Genomic DNA, 15,910 nt, shown 5'->3' with positions numbered 1-15,910 from the left:
CGTGATTTAGAGTTATACAAATAAAAATGACTTGACTTGACTTTTTTTTCATGGCTGGTGACAGAAAGAACCCTGTAATCCAGGGGCGTCAAACTCATTTTAACTCGGGGGCCACACGATGTGACAAACATTCTGTAAGGGGCCGGACTAGTAGATTCAAGAGAAAGAAAAAGAGAGCTAAAGAAATAAGAGAAAGAGGGAGGGGCAAATAAAGAAAAAGAGAGAGAGGGAGAGAGCATGAAAAACAAAAGATAAAAAGTTGTGAGAGAGGGGGGGGAAAGAGAGGGAGACAGCATGAAAAACAAAAGATAAAAAGTTGTGAGAGAGGGGGGGAAGAAAGGGAGAAGAAGAAAGAAATCCAAAGAGAAATAGAAAGACAGAAGGAGAGAGAAGAGAAAAGAAAGCCCAAGGGGTAGGAAGAGAGAAAGAGAAAAAGACAAAGAGCAACAAAGGAATAAAACGAGAGACACACAGAGAGAAAAAGACAAAGTGAGAGAAAGAGAGAAAAAGACAAAGTGAGAGAAAGAGAGAAAGAGAGAAAGAGAGAAAAAGACAAATAGAGGGAAAGATAGAGAAAGAGAGAGAGAGAGAGAGAGAGAAAGAGAGAGAGAAAGAGAGAGAAAGAGAGAGAAAGAGAGAGAGAAAGAGAGAGAGAAAGAGAGAAAGAAAGAAAGAAAGAGAAAGAAAGAGAGAAAGAGAGAGAGAGAGCGAAAGAGAGAAATGAATACAAGTACAGTGTCTTTGTGAGAGGCACCTGTCTTTGGCAACATCAAGTTGACATATTTCAACCTGAGGCTTGTTTTTCTCTTGCGCTTCTCTGAGTGTTGTCTCGCGGGCCGAATTCAATCCCTTAGCGGGCCTGATTTGTCCTGCGGGCCGCCTGTTGGACACCTGTGTTCTAGCCTGTGGGTTACGTTCACGATGGTTATGTTTACATTCAAATAGTGGGTTGAGATGAGGATTATTTTTAGGGTGCTCGATACAGATCATCTTTTTTCATGGCTGTGACAAAAAGGAACCCCGTAATCCAGGGGTGTCAAACTCATTTTAACTAGGGGGCCACACGATAGAACAAACATTCTGTCGGGGGCAAAAGGAGAGAGGGTGGGACAAAGAAAGAAAAAGAGAGAGAGGGAGAGAGCATGAGAAACAAAAGATAAAAAGTTGTGAGAGAGGGGGAAAAGAAAGGGAGAAGAAGAAAGAAATCCAAAGAGAAATAGAAAGACAGAAGGAGAGAAAAGAGAAAAGAAAGCGCAAAGGTTAGGAAGAGAGAAGGAGAAAAGAGAGAAAAGGAAAAAAGGAAGTTGAAGCGCGGCTGGAAGGTACAGGGAATGGCCCAAAAATGTTATATTTTTAGCTTTTCACCCGCGTATTAATCTTTATGAACTACTTAAACCATGATCGATATTTAGATGCTGTCATGGTCGCCGGGGCGACCGGTCTGCCCCGCCCCCTGGGCACCAGCTGAAGCAGATCACCTAATTGCGTGGCTGCTACTTAAGGTTGGGTTGTGGGTATTGCGGGGGTTGGCTCATTACACCTTTTCTGTTCTGTTATGTCCTGTCCTGTTTAGTTTGAGTCGGAGGAAACCTGTACTTGACCATTCTGAGTGTAAGAATGTTTTTGTTCTGTTTTGTCCCGGAGTTTTTGGACGACTTTTATTTTGTTAAATTAAAGTTATGATTGTCTACGCAATTGAGTTCTCCCTTCCTGCCTCCTGCCTCCGTTCCGTTCCGTCCCACCTCGTGACAGATGCAAGGTGTATTCATATTTTGAATTTCTTTTAGAGCAGTTTTAGGGGGGTCACTTTTATACGATGTAGGCTTATATGTGAGAATTAATGGTAATTGAAGTTGTTTTGGTTCCGCTGGGCATTTTGTTTTTAAAAAGGTGGATATATTGTGTTAAAAATAGGTATCCCTTGTTTTTTGCAAGAAGTTACGTTCCAAAAAGAACTTGAGGTAGGTTAAATCCAAGTATTAAAAAAATATTTATTTTTAACAATAATTAGGCACTCTATTATACACTGAAACCAGAGAACAGACTTTTTTTGTACTATTACTTAGAGCCTGCAGATGGTACAAAATGCTGCAATGAAGCTTTAAACTAAGACAAGAACATTTGATCATATTACCCCAAATTTAGCTAAACTGCATTGGCTCCCTGTTAACTTAAGATGTGATTTTAAGGTTCTGTTGGTAATATACAAAATCATGCATGGACTTGGTCCCTCATATCTTTCAGATTTAATTTCCCCCTATGTTCCGTTACAGAGCCTTCGCTCTGAAAATGCTACTGATCCCAAGAGCCAAGAAGAAATCTGCAGGTTCGAGAGCGTTCTCCATTCGGGCCCCAGTCCTGTGGAATGCTCTGCCCCCTAAGATTCGATCTGCAACCTCAGTGGAACTGTTTAAATCTAGGCTTAAAACACACTTCTATTCTATAGCTTATGAATGACTTATATATCTATCTATCTTTACGAGGACAATGCTTCTGAAAACATATTTATATATCATGGAACTGAATGAGTGTCATGATTTTCTGATTAGTATCACCTGTGTCATTTGGCCAGAGCAGCGGCAGGCTACCTGATTGGTTCCCTGTCCCTTTTTAAGCCCAGTCCTTTCACTCTGCGGTTGTCAGTCCGTCAATGAACCTCTGCCCCGCAAGACGTGGGTTTTGACTCCGTCCGGTTCCCTGCCTGTGTTTCCTGTCCGGTATTGTTCCCGTCTATTTTGTCCTGTTTAATATTGATCTTCAGTTTTGTGCCTGTCTAGTTTGTCCTGTTTAATTTCAATATCCAATTTTGATATCAATCCTGTCTGTCCCATCCTGCCCGGTCTCGCTCCATCTGTCCGATATCTGCTCAAGCAATTGGTATTGATCTCGTCTGCCTCTGGCTTCCTGTTTTCCCGCACCTGACTTCTCTGTCTAACTTCGTTCTGCCTGACGATCGCCGAATCACTGGCGTTTGGGTTAACGTGCATGACTGCCCCATTTCCTGTAAAATAAAAGCTTTTGTGAGAAACGTCACGCATTTGGGTTCTCCACCTGTTCCGGTTCATGACAATGAGTTACATACCTACCCTTTTTGAGCCCCACTCCCTCAGTTCCTGCTTACTTTCATATGGATTTCCCCAAAAAACAACTAACAATATCAGCAATAATCTGATTTTGAGCCTACTATTCCTTGCAAAACACTGGACCGTGTGTACAGTAAGATCAAACATCTAGTTGGATCCGGCCGTCTCTGTCTGTCCCTCACCCCCTCATCAACCCCCTTCCGGTGGAAAACAAAGCCTATGCAACCAAGGACAGTACAAACATCTTCTTTATTCCTTTATCTCTTTGTTTTCTTTATCCTCACTGTAAAATGTGGAGCTGGAGTGCTACGTCCAATTTCCTTGTCACAATATATTCAACCCATGTTGTAACAATGACAATAAAGGTATACAGAGGGACCTCTCTACTTAGCGGTTCCACGTTCGCGGGTTCAGAGCTTCGCGGGTCTAAAAAATAATAATAATAAAATAAAATAATTAAAATAAAACGATAAAAATAAAAAAGAATTTATCTTTATTTGTATTTTTATTTTTTAAGCATTTTTAAAGGGGCGTCGCTAGTCCGTGGTTCAACGTTCGCGGGTTCAGAGCTTCGCGGGTCTAAAAAATAATAATAATAAAATGAAATAATTAAAAAAATAATAATAATATATAGCACGGCGGCGCAGTGGTTAGCGCATGTGCGGCACAGTTCAAGTCATGGGAACCTCCTGCGTGGGTTCAAATCCAGCTCCAGACTTCCTGTGCGGAGTTTGTATGTTCTCCCCGTGCTTGCGTGGGTTTCCTCCCACATTCCAAAAACATGCATTTCAGGTGAATTGGCCGGTCCAAATTGTCCCTAGGTGTGAATGAGCCGGTGAGTTGTCTGTCCCCGTGTGCCCTGCGATTGGCTGGCAACCAGTTCAGGGTGTCCCGTGCCCACTGCCCGATGATTGCTGAGATGGGCTCCAGCAACCCCGCGACCCTACTGAGGATAAGCAGTGCAGCTAATGAGATGAATATATATATTTTTTTAAGCATTTTTGAAGTGGCGTCGCTACTTCGCGGATTTTCACTTTTCGCGGGTGGTTTTGGTCCCCATTAACCGCGATAACCGAGGGATTACTGTATTCTATTCTATTCTATTCTATTGACATTGACTGTATGTAACAATCGTTTACGTCGTGTGCTTCTTGGTTTTGTTCAGAGCGCAGGACCCTCGCGGCTGCGATTGTTGGGGTATGAGTGTTGTTAATTACTGGAGTAAATGCTTGAATTGCAGCCAGGCCCCACTGCGATTGTAGAATGGTGTGTAACGGCAGAAAATGGCAGAAGGCTGGAGAATGGTTTTTACCATCTGGGGATGGAGGGATGGAGAGAAAAGACAAAAAACGGGGGGACAGTAGCACACGCAGGGGCTCGATAGGTGGCCGCAGCCGCGGGGCGCGGGGGCCCATATGGAAGGCTAGGCTTTGCCTCGCGCTTTATTGCACACCTTGCTGTTTTAATCATTGGCAAGCCTGTTCACAGAGCCTGAAGCAGCGGTGCTGGTTGTTTGTCTGACTTCCACTTTTCCTGCTTCAACACCAGGGTTGGGTAGGGTTACCGTATTTTCCGCACTATAAGGCGCACCTAAAAGTCTTAATTTTTTTCAAAAGCTGACCATGCGCCTTATAATACAGTGCGCCTTATATATGGATCAATATTAAGTCGCAAAGTCGTCCGCGGTGTATGCTGGGATTTATATACCGGCGTTTCATTGGCTAACCAATGTGTCAATCATCATTTGAATCGATCGCTATTGGCTAAAGTTATTCGGAGCCTCAGATAGGCTAGAGGGCTGAAACAAACCCTGCAATTGGCCAAAAAAGATGTGTCAATCATCAGTTAAATCGATCGCTATTGGCTGAAGTTATTCGGCGCCTCGGATAGGCTAGAGGGCCGAAACAAACCCTGCAATTGGCCGAAAAAGATGTGTCAATCATCCGTTAAATCGATCACTATTGGCTGAAGTTATTCGGAGCCTCGGATTGGCTAGCGCACCAAAACAAACCCTGCAATTGGCCGAAAAAGATGTGTCAATCATCAGTTAAATCGATCGCTATTGGCTGAAGTTATTCGGAGCCTCGGATTGGCTAGAGGGCCAAAACAAACCCTGCAATTGGCCGAAAAAGATGTGTTAAACATCCGTTAAATCGATCGCTATTGGCTGAAGTTATTCGGAGCCTCGGATTGGCTAGAGGGCCAAAACAAACCCTGCAATTGGCCGAAAAAGATGACTGAATAGCAAGCTTGCTAAACTACGCCATAAAGAAACATGTTTCATTAGTCTGTATTTGTAAATATTTTACTCTCCTGGATTTACTACACTCACAGTTGTAAGAAGACCATGATTGCGTATCATTATTGAACGTGAGAACTTAGGTGAGCTATGCGGCTTTATATTTTCCTGGTATCTTGTTTTAGAACGATCTTGATGTTGCTGTGATGAGTTGAGTGAATTAAACTCAATTCCAAGTGTTTATTGTCATATGCACAGTAAAGTTGCGAGCGAAAAAGAAAATAGAAACTAAGGAATGGTTGGCATTTCTTGAATCCCAAGACTTTAACCTTCCGAATGATATTTGAAATGATGCATTTGAGTGATATCGTACGGACATCGCATCCGCACGTGTCTACAACACGTATTTGCTTCTTTGCAAGCTTTGGGAATGTTAAGGGGGTAATCAGTTGGACTGAATCATCTGACTGTTTTGTCGACGTTCCCATTGTAGCGCCTTATAATCCGGTGCGCCTTATCTATGGAAGATATAGGACCAAAAACTATTTTTTGGGGGTGCGCCCTATAACCCGGTGCGCCCTATAGTGCGGAAAATACGGTACTTTAACTTGATTACTTTCAATTACTTTTGGATTACCGTAAATTCCGGACTATAAGCCGCTACTTTTTTCCCTAACTTTCAACCCTGCGGCTTATTCAGTGATGCGGCCAATTTATGTAATTTTTCTAACGGCCGCTAGCGGCGCCCGAGTGTTGCTACCATTAACTGCCCTGTCAAAGCTATATTATTATTATTAAAGCTTTGAAAACTCTCTCGGTGTACCGTCTTTCTTTGTAAATATGTGTAACCCATGTATAATATGTATTTGCAACTGTATATTTATGTAATGTATTTATTTTTATTTATTTTAGACACTTATTCTGTTTTGCACGGGTGAACCTAAAATGAGGGGCGGAACAAACGCGGGGTGCCGAGTTTAAGTGGGGACCGCTAAAGGTGAGGGACAGACAAGGAAATCAGAGGGGGTAAAAAGTTGGTTAAAGTAAAAGGAGTTGATATATTTTTCCCACCCTTACCTTAGGAAATATACACTTTTTTCCTTGGATTACTTTCAACGGCACCCGGACTCTGCAGGTCTGCATCAAACCTTAAGTACCGGTATCGTTTTCCGTTCATTTTGCTGGCTGTGATTTTTTGACTGTGGACTTTAATGAATGACATTTAGTTTCAATCGCGGGACTTGAAGTCGGGTTTAGGTTAATTTTATGTTTGTGTTACATGTTTAAATGTGGACGCATGCGGCTTATATACAGGTGCGGCTTGTGTATGTTTTCAAAATCGGTTTTCCTCTTAAAATGTGGTGGGTGCGGCTTATAATCAGGTGCGCTCTAAAGTCCAGAATTTACGCTACTCCGATTCCAAATATGCTAATAAAAGACAAAAGAAACTAAATATGAATAAAATTACAAAATTTTGTGCGAGCTTGGGGAATAACGGAATAGATGGAACGGCAAAAATGATGTTGGCGAGCTGTTTGGATTTATTTTCATTTTGTTTCTGTCGCATTTTATGTTAGGTTTGCCGGAGATCAAAGAGATCAAAGCCAGGAGAGAAAGCTTACCACGTGTTGTGAGTCATAATTTTATTCATATTTACCGTAAATTCCGGACTATAGAGGCCTAAACAGCCATACAAGTGAATGGGGTTTTGGGGTTTTTAAGGGTTATTGTTCTATCTTCGTTATCCATTATCCATTATCCGTTATCGGTCAGTTCATAATACGCTACAAAGCCTAGGAGCCGGGACACTTACTTTCAGCCAAAAGGCCAAGCTAAGGTCCTAGCCCTAAAGCCTTGCTGCGATCATTGCAAATGCACCGTTCCCGGAGGTACTGCAATACCGGGCCGATGCGTGGAGTGGACAGAGCAAGCTCTTATTCCATCTCCGGATTGCAAAAATCAATTGTAACTTGTAACTAAATAAATAGTTCACAATGTGGGGGGTTTTGGGGTTTTTAAGGGTTATTGATCTATCTTCGTTATTCATTATCCATTATCCGTTATCGGTCAGTTCATAATACGCTACAAAGCCTAGGAGCCGGGACACTTACTCTCAGCCAAAAGGCCAAGCTAAGGTCCTAGCCCTAAAGCCTTGCTGCGATCATTGCGAATGCACCGTTCCCGGAGGTACTGCAATACCGGGCCGGTGCGTGGAGTGGACAGAGCAAGCTCATATTCCATCTCCGAAATGCAAAAATCAAAGATAGTGACAAAAGGCCAAGCTAAGGTCCTACCAATGTCCTTCATTAAAGTCCACAGTCCAAAAATCACAGCCGGCAAAATGAACTGAAAATGATACCGGTACTTAAGGTTTGATGCAGACCTGCAGAGTCCGGGTCCCGTTGAAAGTAATCCAAGGAAAAAAGTGTATATTTCCAAAGGTAAGGGTGGGAAAAATATATCAGATGAACACATTTACTCACGCAACTCTTTTTTCTTTAACCAACTTTTTACCCCCTCTTCTGTCCCTCACCTTTAGCGGTCCCCACTTAAACTCGGCACCCCGCGTTTGTTCCGCCCCTCATTTTTTGTTCACCCGTGCAAAACATATCAGAATAAGTGTCTAAAATAAATACAAATAAATACATTACAAAAATATACAGTTGCAAATACATATCATACATGGGTTACACATATTTACAAAGAAAGACGGTACACCGAGAGAGTTTTCAAAGCTTTAATAATAATAATAATATAGCTTTGACAGGGCAGTTAATGGGAGCAACACTCGAGCGCCGCTAGCGGCCGTTAGAAAAATTACATAAATTGGCCGCATCACTGCATAAGCCGCAGGGTTGAAAGTTAGGGAAAAAAGTAGTTTCTTTTGTCTTTTATTAGCATATTTGGTATTGGAGTAATCCAAAAGTAATTGAAAGTAATCCAGTTAAAGAAACCCAACCCTGTTCATCACACTTGTTTTCAAAAGCACCGCCAGCCGAACTACTTTCCGAGTGTCTGCGTGGAAACGGCATTTGCATATGAGTGAGTTAAATGGTTTTGACGAGATATCATTTCGGCCTCTAATTGCCGCACTGTAATTACGCCGCGAAGCGAAAAGATCTTTTTTCCTTCTCGGTTTTGAGTGTTTGGGGGTAAGTGAATTGGATTCATAAACAAAGTACTCATGTTACACAACAGTAATGCTAATTTTATTGTTCAGATGTTGTCTATATGCTTAAAGGCCTAATTGCCTACAAGGAAATCCAATGAGAGTTGGTTAATCATAAATTATTTCGCCTTCTCTGCTGCTGTGTTTAAAGACATTCAGAAAAGTAATAAATCTGTCAAGAACCGGAACAGGATTAGGACCCAAATGCGTGACGTTTCTTACACAAGCCTTTTATTTGACGGGAAATGGGGAGTCATGCACGTTAGGCAGCAGTCTGGCGTGGAATGATAGGAAGCCAGAGGCCGACGAGATCGATACCAATTGCCGGAGCAGATATCGGATGGATGGGGTTGATACCGGACAGGACGGGACGGACAGTATTGGTATCAAAACACGATATCGAAAATAAACAGGACGAACTAGATGGGAAACAAACTGGAAACCGATATTAAACAATGGGACGGACAGGATTGATATGAAGACAGGATATCGAAAATAAACAGGACAAACTAGACGGGAACGTAACTGGAAACCGATATTAAACAACGGGACAGACAGGATTGATATCAAAACAGGATATTGAAATTAAACCGGACATGGGGAGTCATGCACGCTAGGCAGCAGTCTGGCGTGGAATGATAGGAAGCCAGAGGCCGACGTGATTGATACCAATTGCCGGAGCAGATATCGGATGGATGGGGTTGATACCGGACAGGACGGGACGGACAGTATTGATATCAAAACAGGATATCGAAAATAAACAGGACAAACTAGACGGTAAACCAACTGGAAACCGATATTAAGCAACGGGAAGGTCGGGATTGATATCAAGACAGGATATCAAAAATAAACAGGTCAAACTAGATGGGGATGACACTGGAAACCGATATTAAACAACGGGACAGACAGGGTTGATATCAAACCAGGATATTGAAATTAAACAGGACATAGGGAGTCATGCACGTTAGGCAGCAGTCTGGCGTGGAATGATAGGAAGCCAGAGGCCAACGAGATCGATACCAAATGCCGGAGCAGATATCGGATAGATGGGGTTGATACCGGACAGGACGGGACGGACAGTATTGGTATCAAAACAGGATATCGAAAATAAACAGGACGAACTAGATGGGAAACAAACTGGAAACCGATATTAAACAACAGGACGGACAGGATTGATATGAAGACAGGATATCGAAAATAAACAGGACAAACTAGACGGGAACGTAACTGGAAACCGATATTAAACAACGGGACGGACAGGATGATATCAAAACAGGATATTGAAATTAAACCGGACATGGGGAGTCATGCACGCTAGGCAGCAGTCTGGCGTGGAATGATAGGAAGCCAGAGGCCGACGAGATTGATACCAATTGCCGGAGCAGATATCGGATGGATGGGGTTGATACCGGACAGGACGGGACGGACAGTATTGATATCAAAACAGGATATCGAAAATGAACAGGACAAACTAGACGTGAAACCAACTGGAAACCGATCTTAAACAACGGGACGGACAGGATTGATATCAAGACAGGATATCGAAAATAAACAGGACAAACTATATGGGAATGAAACTGGAAACCAATATTAAACAACGGGACGGACAGAATTAATATCAAACCAGGATATTGAAATTAAACAGGACATGGGGAGTCATGCACTTTAGGCAGCAGTCTGGCGTGGAATGATAGGCAGCCAGAGGCCGACGAGATTGATACCAATTGCCGGAGCAGATATCGGATAGATGGGGTCAATACCGGTTCAGGACGGGACGGACAGTATTGGTATCAAAACAGGATATCGAAAATAAACAGGACGAACTAGATGGGAAACAAACTGGAAACCGATATTAAACAACGGGACGGACAGGATTGATATGAAGACAGGATATCGAAAATAAACAGGTCAAACTAGATGGGGACGAAACTGGAAACCGATATTAAACAACGGGACAGACAGGGTTGATATCAAACCAGGATATTGAAATTAAACAGGACATAGGGAGTCATGCACGTTAGGGAGCAGTCTGGCGTGGAATGATAGGAAGCCAGAGGCCAACGAGATTGATACCAATTGCCGGAGCAGATATCGGATAGATGGGGTCAATACCGGTTCAGGACGGGACGGACAGTATTAGTATCAAAACAGGATATCGAAAATAAACAGGACGAACTAGATGGGAAACAAACTGGAAACCGATATTAAACAACGGGACGGACAGGATTGATATGAAGACAGGATATCGAAAATAAACAGGACAAACTGGACGGAAACGGAACTGGAAACTGATATTAAACAACGGGACAGACAGGATTGATATCAAAACAGGATATTGAAATTAAACCGGACATGGGGAGTCATGCACGCTAGGCAGCAGTCTGGCGTGGAATGATAGAAAGCCAGAGGCCAACGAGATCGATACCAATTGCCCGAGCAGATATTGGATAGATGGGGTTGATACCGGACAGGACGGGACGGACAGTATTGATATCAAAACAGGATATCGAAAATAAACAGGACAAATTAGACGGGAACGAACACTGGAAACCGATATTAAACAGGACAAAATGAACAGGAACAATACCGGACAGGAAATACCAACAGGAAACAGGACAGTCAAAACCCATGTCTTGTGGGGCACAGGTTCGTTGACGGACTGACAAAGGAAGAGTGAGAGAACTGATCTTAAATAGACAGAAAGCCAATCTGTCAATAAGCCGCAGGTGGCGCCGCACGGGCGGGACCAATTGGGCTGCCATGGCAACTGTGACAAAATCGGTAATTTTAACCCTGCTGTCTATAAACTAAAAATGTGATTTGGTCACTTAAATGCGTGTTCCTTCCACTTAATAATAGGAAAACTAAGTGATAAGTTTGTAGTTTAGTAGACACTCAAAATAAGGAGAGAAGACATCAGTTGATTTCTGAACTTTTTTTGCTTTTTTTTGTAATTTTTTCCCATTTCTCTGTCATGAACCGTAACAGGACGAGAACCCAAATGCCTGACGTTTTCTGGAGAGAATAATAAACACGACAAAAATAGACGGACAGGAAATGCAGGCAGGAAACCGGACAGAGTCAAACCCCATGTCTTGCGGGGCAGAGGTTTGTTGACGGACAGACCAAGGGAGAGTGAGAGCACTGAGCTTAAATAGAAGGGAAACCAATCTGTCAACGAGCTGAAGCTGACCCCACACAGGCGGGGCCAATTGGGTGCCATGGCCGTGACATTTCTCCCCCTTTTCATTTTTTACTTCTTTTTTCTCACTTAATTCTTTTCATTCTTTTCTCCTTTTTACTTCTTCTGTTTGTCTTTTTTTCTTCTTTTCCTTTTTCTTTTCATTTTTCTTTCTTTTTTATTCTATTTCTTCCCATTCTTTTTTATACTCTTTTTCTTTCTTTTGTCCTTTTTCTTTGTTTCCTTTTTTATTTTTCCTGCCTTCATTTCTTGTTACTTTTCTTTGTTTTCTTTCTTTTGTCTATCTTCTTTTTTCTTTTGCTCCCGCTATTTTCTGCTTTTTTATTTTTATTTTTATTTCCTTTTTTGCTCCCTCCTTTTTCTCTCTCTTCTGTTCACAATAAGCTGGTCAAAAAATAGGAAAAGATGTCAACTTGAGCCTCTGTGGTTTATTTTCTTCCTTGGTTTTTCAGTTGCACTGGTGAGTACAGCAACATCTAGAGGTCAAATGTTACACACTGTCCCTTTAAAGCAGGGGTGTCAAACTCATTTTCCCTCGGGGGCCAAACGATAGAACAAACATTCTGTCGGGGACCGGACTAGTAGATTCAAGAGAAACAAAAAGACAGATAAAGAAATAAGAGAAAGAAGGAGGGAAAAGGAGAGAGGACGGGACAAAGAAAGAAAAAGAGAGAGAGGGAGAAAGCGTGAATCAAAAGAGATAAAAAGAGAAGTCGTGAGAGAGGGGGAAACAAAGGGAGCGGAAAAAGAAATCCAAAGAGAAATAGAAAGACAGAAGGAGAGAAAAGAGAAAAGAAAGCGTGAAGGGTAGGAAGAGAGAAAGAGAAAAGAGAGAAAAGGAAAAAAGGAAGTGAGAGCAAAAGAAGTTAAAAAGACACAGAGAGAGAAAGAAACAAAGAGCAACAAAAGAAGAGACAAAGAGCAACAGAGGAAGAGAAAAAGAGAGACACAGAGAGTGAAAGAGACAGAGAGTGGGAGAAAATGGGTGGAAGACAGAAAGAGAGAGAGAGAGACAGAGAGAGAGAGAGAGATACAAGTACAGTGTCTTTGTTCGAGGCACCTGGCTTTGGCAACATCAAGTGAACATATTTCAACCTGCAGCTTGTTTTTCTCTTGCGCTACTCTGAGTGTTGTCTCGCGGGCCGGATTCAATCCCTTAGCGGGCCTGATCTGGCCCACCGGCCGCCTGTTTGACACCTGTGCTTGAAAGGGTCTTTTTTTTAAAGTATACCGACTGCTTTATGTCTATAACTGGTCAAAAGGAAGATTAGCCAACATTAAAGCTCGATTGACTACCGTATTTTCCGCACTATAAAACTGACCATGCGCCTTATAATACAGTGCAGCTTATATATGGATCAATATTAAGTCGCAAGGTCTCGACACAAAGGCAAGCAGCCGCCGACTAGATTTCTCCTCGTAGGCGATGTGGTCCGTGGTGTATGCTGGGATACATATGCCGGCGTTTCATTTCCCAGCTAATGTGTCAATCGTCATTTGAATCGATCACTATTGGCTAAAGTTATTCGGAGGTAAAGGGGGCGGATCCTTTTTATCATTTACAGGCTCGCATGGGCTAAAGGGGCAAAACAAAGCCTGCAATTGGCCGAAAAAGATGAATGTGAATAGCAAGTTTGATGGTCTACGGCATAAAGAAAACATGTTTTACCATTCTGTATTTGTAAATATTTTACCCTCCTGGATTTACTACACTCACGGATATGAGAGGACCATGGTTGCATATTATTATTGAACGCAACGACTTCGGTGAGCTACTCCGGCTATATATTTTCCCAGTATCTTGTGTCAGAGTGATATCGATGTTTCTGTGATGGGTCTTTTTTTAAATTAAACTCAATTCCAAGTGTTTATTGTCACATGCACGGTAAAGCTGCGAGCGAAAAAGAAAATAGAAACTAAGGAATGTTTGGCATTTCTTGAATCCCAAGACTTTAACCTTCCGAATGATATTTGGAACGATGCATTTGAGTGACATCGTACGGACACCGCATACGCACGTGTCTACGACACGTACCGTATTTTCCGCACTTTAAGGCGCACCTAAAAGCCTTTATTTTTTTCAAAAGCTGACCATGCGCCTTATAATTGCAAAGTTTTCCAACTAACTTGCAGCCGCCGACTCTATTTTCCCCCGAACGCCAAGTAGTACGCAGTGTATGCTGGGATTTATTTACCACTGTTTCATTGGCTAACTAATGTGTCAATCATCATTTGAATCGATCACTATTGGCTAAAGTTATTCGGAGGTCAAGGGGCAGATCCTTTTTATCATTTACAGGCTGGCATTGGCTGAAACGGCAAAACAAAGCCTGCAATTGGCCGAAAAAGATGAATGTGTATAGCACGTGGCTGACGGCATAGAGAAAGCATTTTTTTCTATTCTGTATTTGTAAATATTTTATTCTCCTGGATTTACTACCCTCACGGATATAAGAGGACATTGGCTGCACATTATTATGAACACAACGACTTCGGTGAGCTACTCCGGCTATATATTTTCCCTGTATCTTGTTTCAGACTGAACTCGATGTTTCTGTGATAAGTGGTGCAGATAATGGATGGAATGGACTGTCTATTTTTAAATTAAACCCAATTCCAAGTGTTTATTGTCATATGCACAGTAAAGTTGCGAGCGAAAAAGAAAATAAAAACTAAGGAATGGTTGGCATTTCTTGAATCCCAAGACTTTAACCTAACCTTCCGAATGATATGTGGAACGATGCATTTGAGTGACATCGTACAGACACCGCATCCGCACGTGTTCTCGACACGTATTTGCTTCTTTGCAAGCTTTGGGAATGTTAAGGGGGTAATAAGTTGGACTGAACTATCTGACTGTTTTGTCAACGTTCCTATTGTAGCGCCTTATAATCCGGTGCACCTTATGTATGGAAGATATAGGACCAAGAACTATTGTTTGGGGGTGCGCCCTATAACCCGGTGCGCCCTATAGTGCGGAAAATACGGTACACATCGAACTGTAGAAAAGCAATGAATTCGCAGGTTCATAACGCAAAGTGTTACATAGAAGTCCAGGGACATTTTTTCCTTTCCTGTCACTGCGATGGCCAACTGTGATCACTTTCTTTGTGATTAAATTTAGCGGACTACTGCTGATGGCCAAATTGTTCAGCCACTCCCCATTACTGTCTTGGGAGGCTACCCTCAGAATGCTTAACGCAGCAATTAACAACTTCATTAAGTGCCACAGCCATTGTGGCACTTCTGCAGCCGTGCAACAAGGACCATATTGATGGCGGGGAATTGCCAGTTGGCCCTCAATTGATTGCTCAATTGATCGGCTCGGATAGGCCTTCGTCAATGAAGCGGGGAGAGACGCGCACTTTGTGTTTCTAGTCTCCGAGGGAGAAGACGGCATGCAGATGCCGCGTGACACTCTGATAATGACCTGCCAAACAATACACACACAATTGACATCAATCATCCAGGCTTACCTTGTTTAACATGTAGTGATACCAAGTGTTGGCGGGTTACTATTAGCAACCGCTACTAGTTACTTCATTTAAAAAGACATTCTGTTGGGAATTACCGTATTTTCCGCACTATAAGGCGCACCGGGTTATAGGGCGCACCCCCGAAAAATAGTTTTTGGTCCTATAGTTTCCCATACATAAGGCGCTACAATGGGAACGTGGACAAAACAGTCAGATAGTTCAGTCCAACTTATTACCCCCTTAACATTCCGAAAGCTTGCAAAGAAGCAAATACGTGTCGTAGACACGTGCGGATGCGGTGTCTGTACGATGTCACTCAAATGCATCGTTCCAAATATCATTCGGAAGGTTAAAGTCTTGGGATTCAAGAAATGCCAACCATTCCTTAGTTTCTATTTTCTCTTTCGCTCGCAACTGTGTGGGCAGCAAAGTAAGAATTTTATTGTGCAGGGAAACGGGGTTCTTTACTGTGCATATGACAATAAACACTTTGAATTGAATTTAGTTTAAAAATAGACTCATCACAGAAACATCAAGATCGTTCTCAAACAAGATGCCGGGAAAATATAAAGCCGCATAGCTCACCTAAGTTCTCTTGCAGCCATCACGTTCAATAATGATACGTAACCGTGGTCTTCTTACAACCGTGAGTTTAGTAAATCCAGGAGAGTAAAATATTTACAAATACAGAATAGTAAAAATTTTTTTCTCTATGCCGTAGTGCAACCCAACGTGTGATTC

At 42.3% G+C, this 15,910-nt stretch overlaps 2 pseudogenes; both read right to left on the bottom strand.

Moving 5' to 3' along the window:
- Positions 1-7,189: 7,189 nt before the first annotated feature.
- On the bottom strand, positions 7,190-7,459 carry LOC148366831 (U2 spliceosomal RNA; annotated as a pseudogene).
- A 28-nt stretch (positions 7,460-7,487) lies between these two features.
- Positions 7,488-7,608, bottom strand: LOC148366830 (U2 spliceosomal RNA; annotated as a pseudogene).
- Between the last annotated feature and the right edge of the window lie 8,302 nt (positions 7,609-15,910).

The sequence above is a fragment of the Urocampus carinirostris genome, chromosome 4, assembly GCF_059441175.1.
Source record: "Urocampus carinirostris isolate Australia breed hairy pipefish chromosome 4, RoL_Ucar_1.0, whole genome shotgun sequence".
In the NCBI taxonomy this organism is placed as follows: Eukaryota; Metazoa; Chordata; class Actinopteri; order Syngnathiformes; family Syngnathidae; genus Urocampus; species Urocampus carinirostris.
This window is presented reverse-complemented; position numbering and strand designations above follow the sequence as displayed.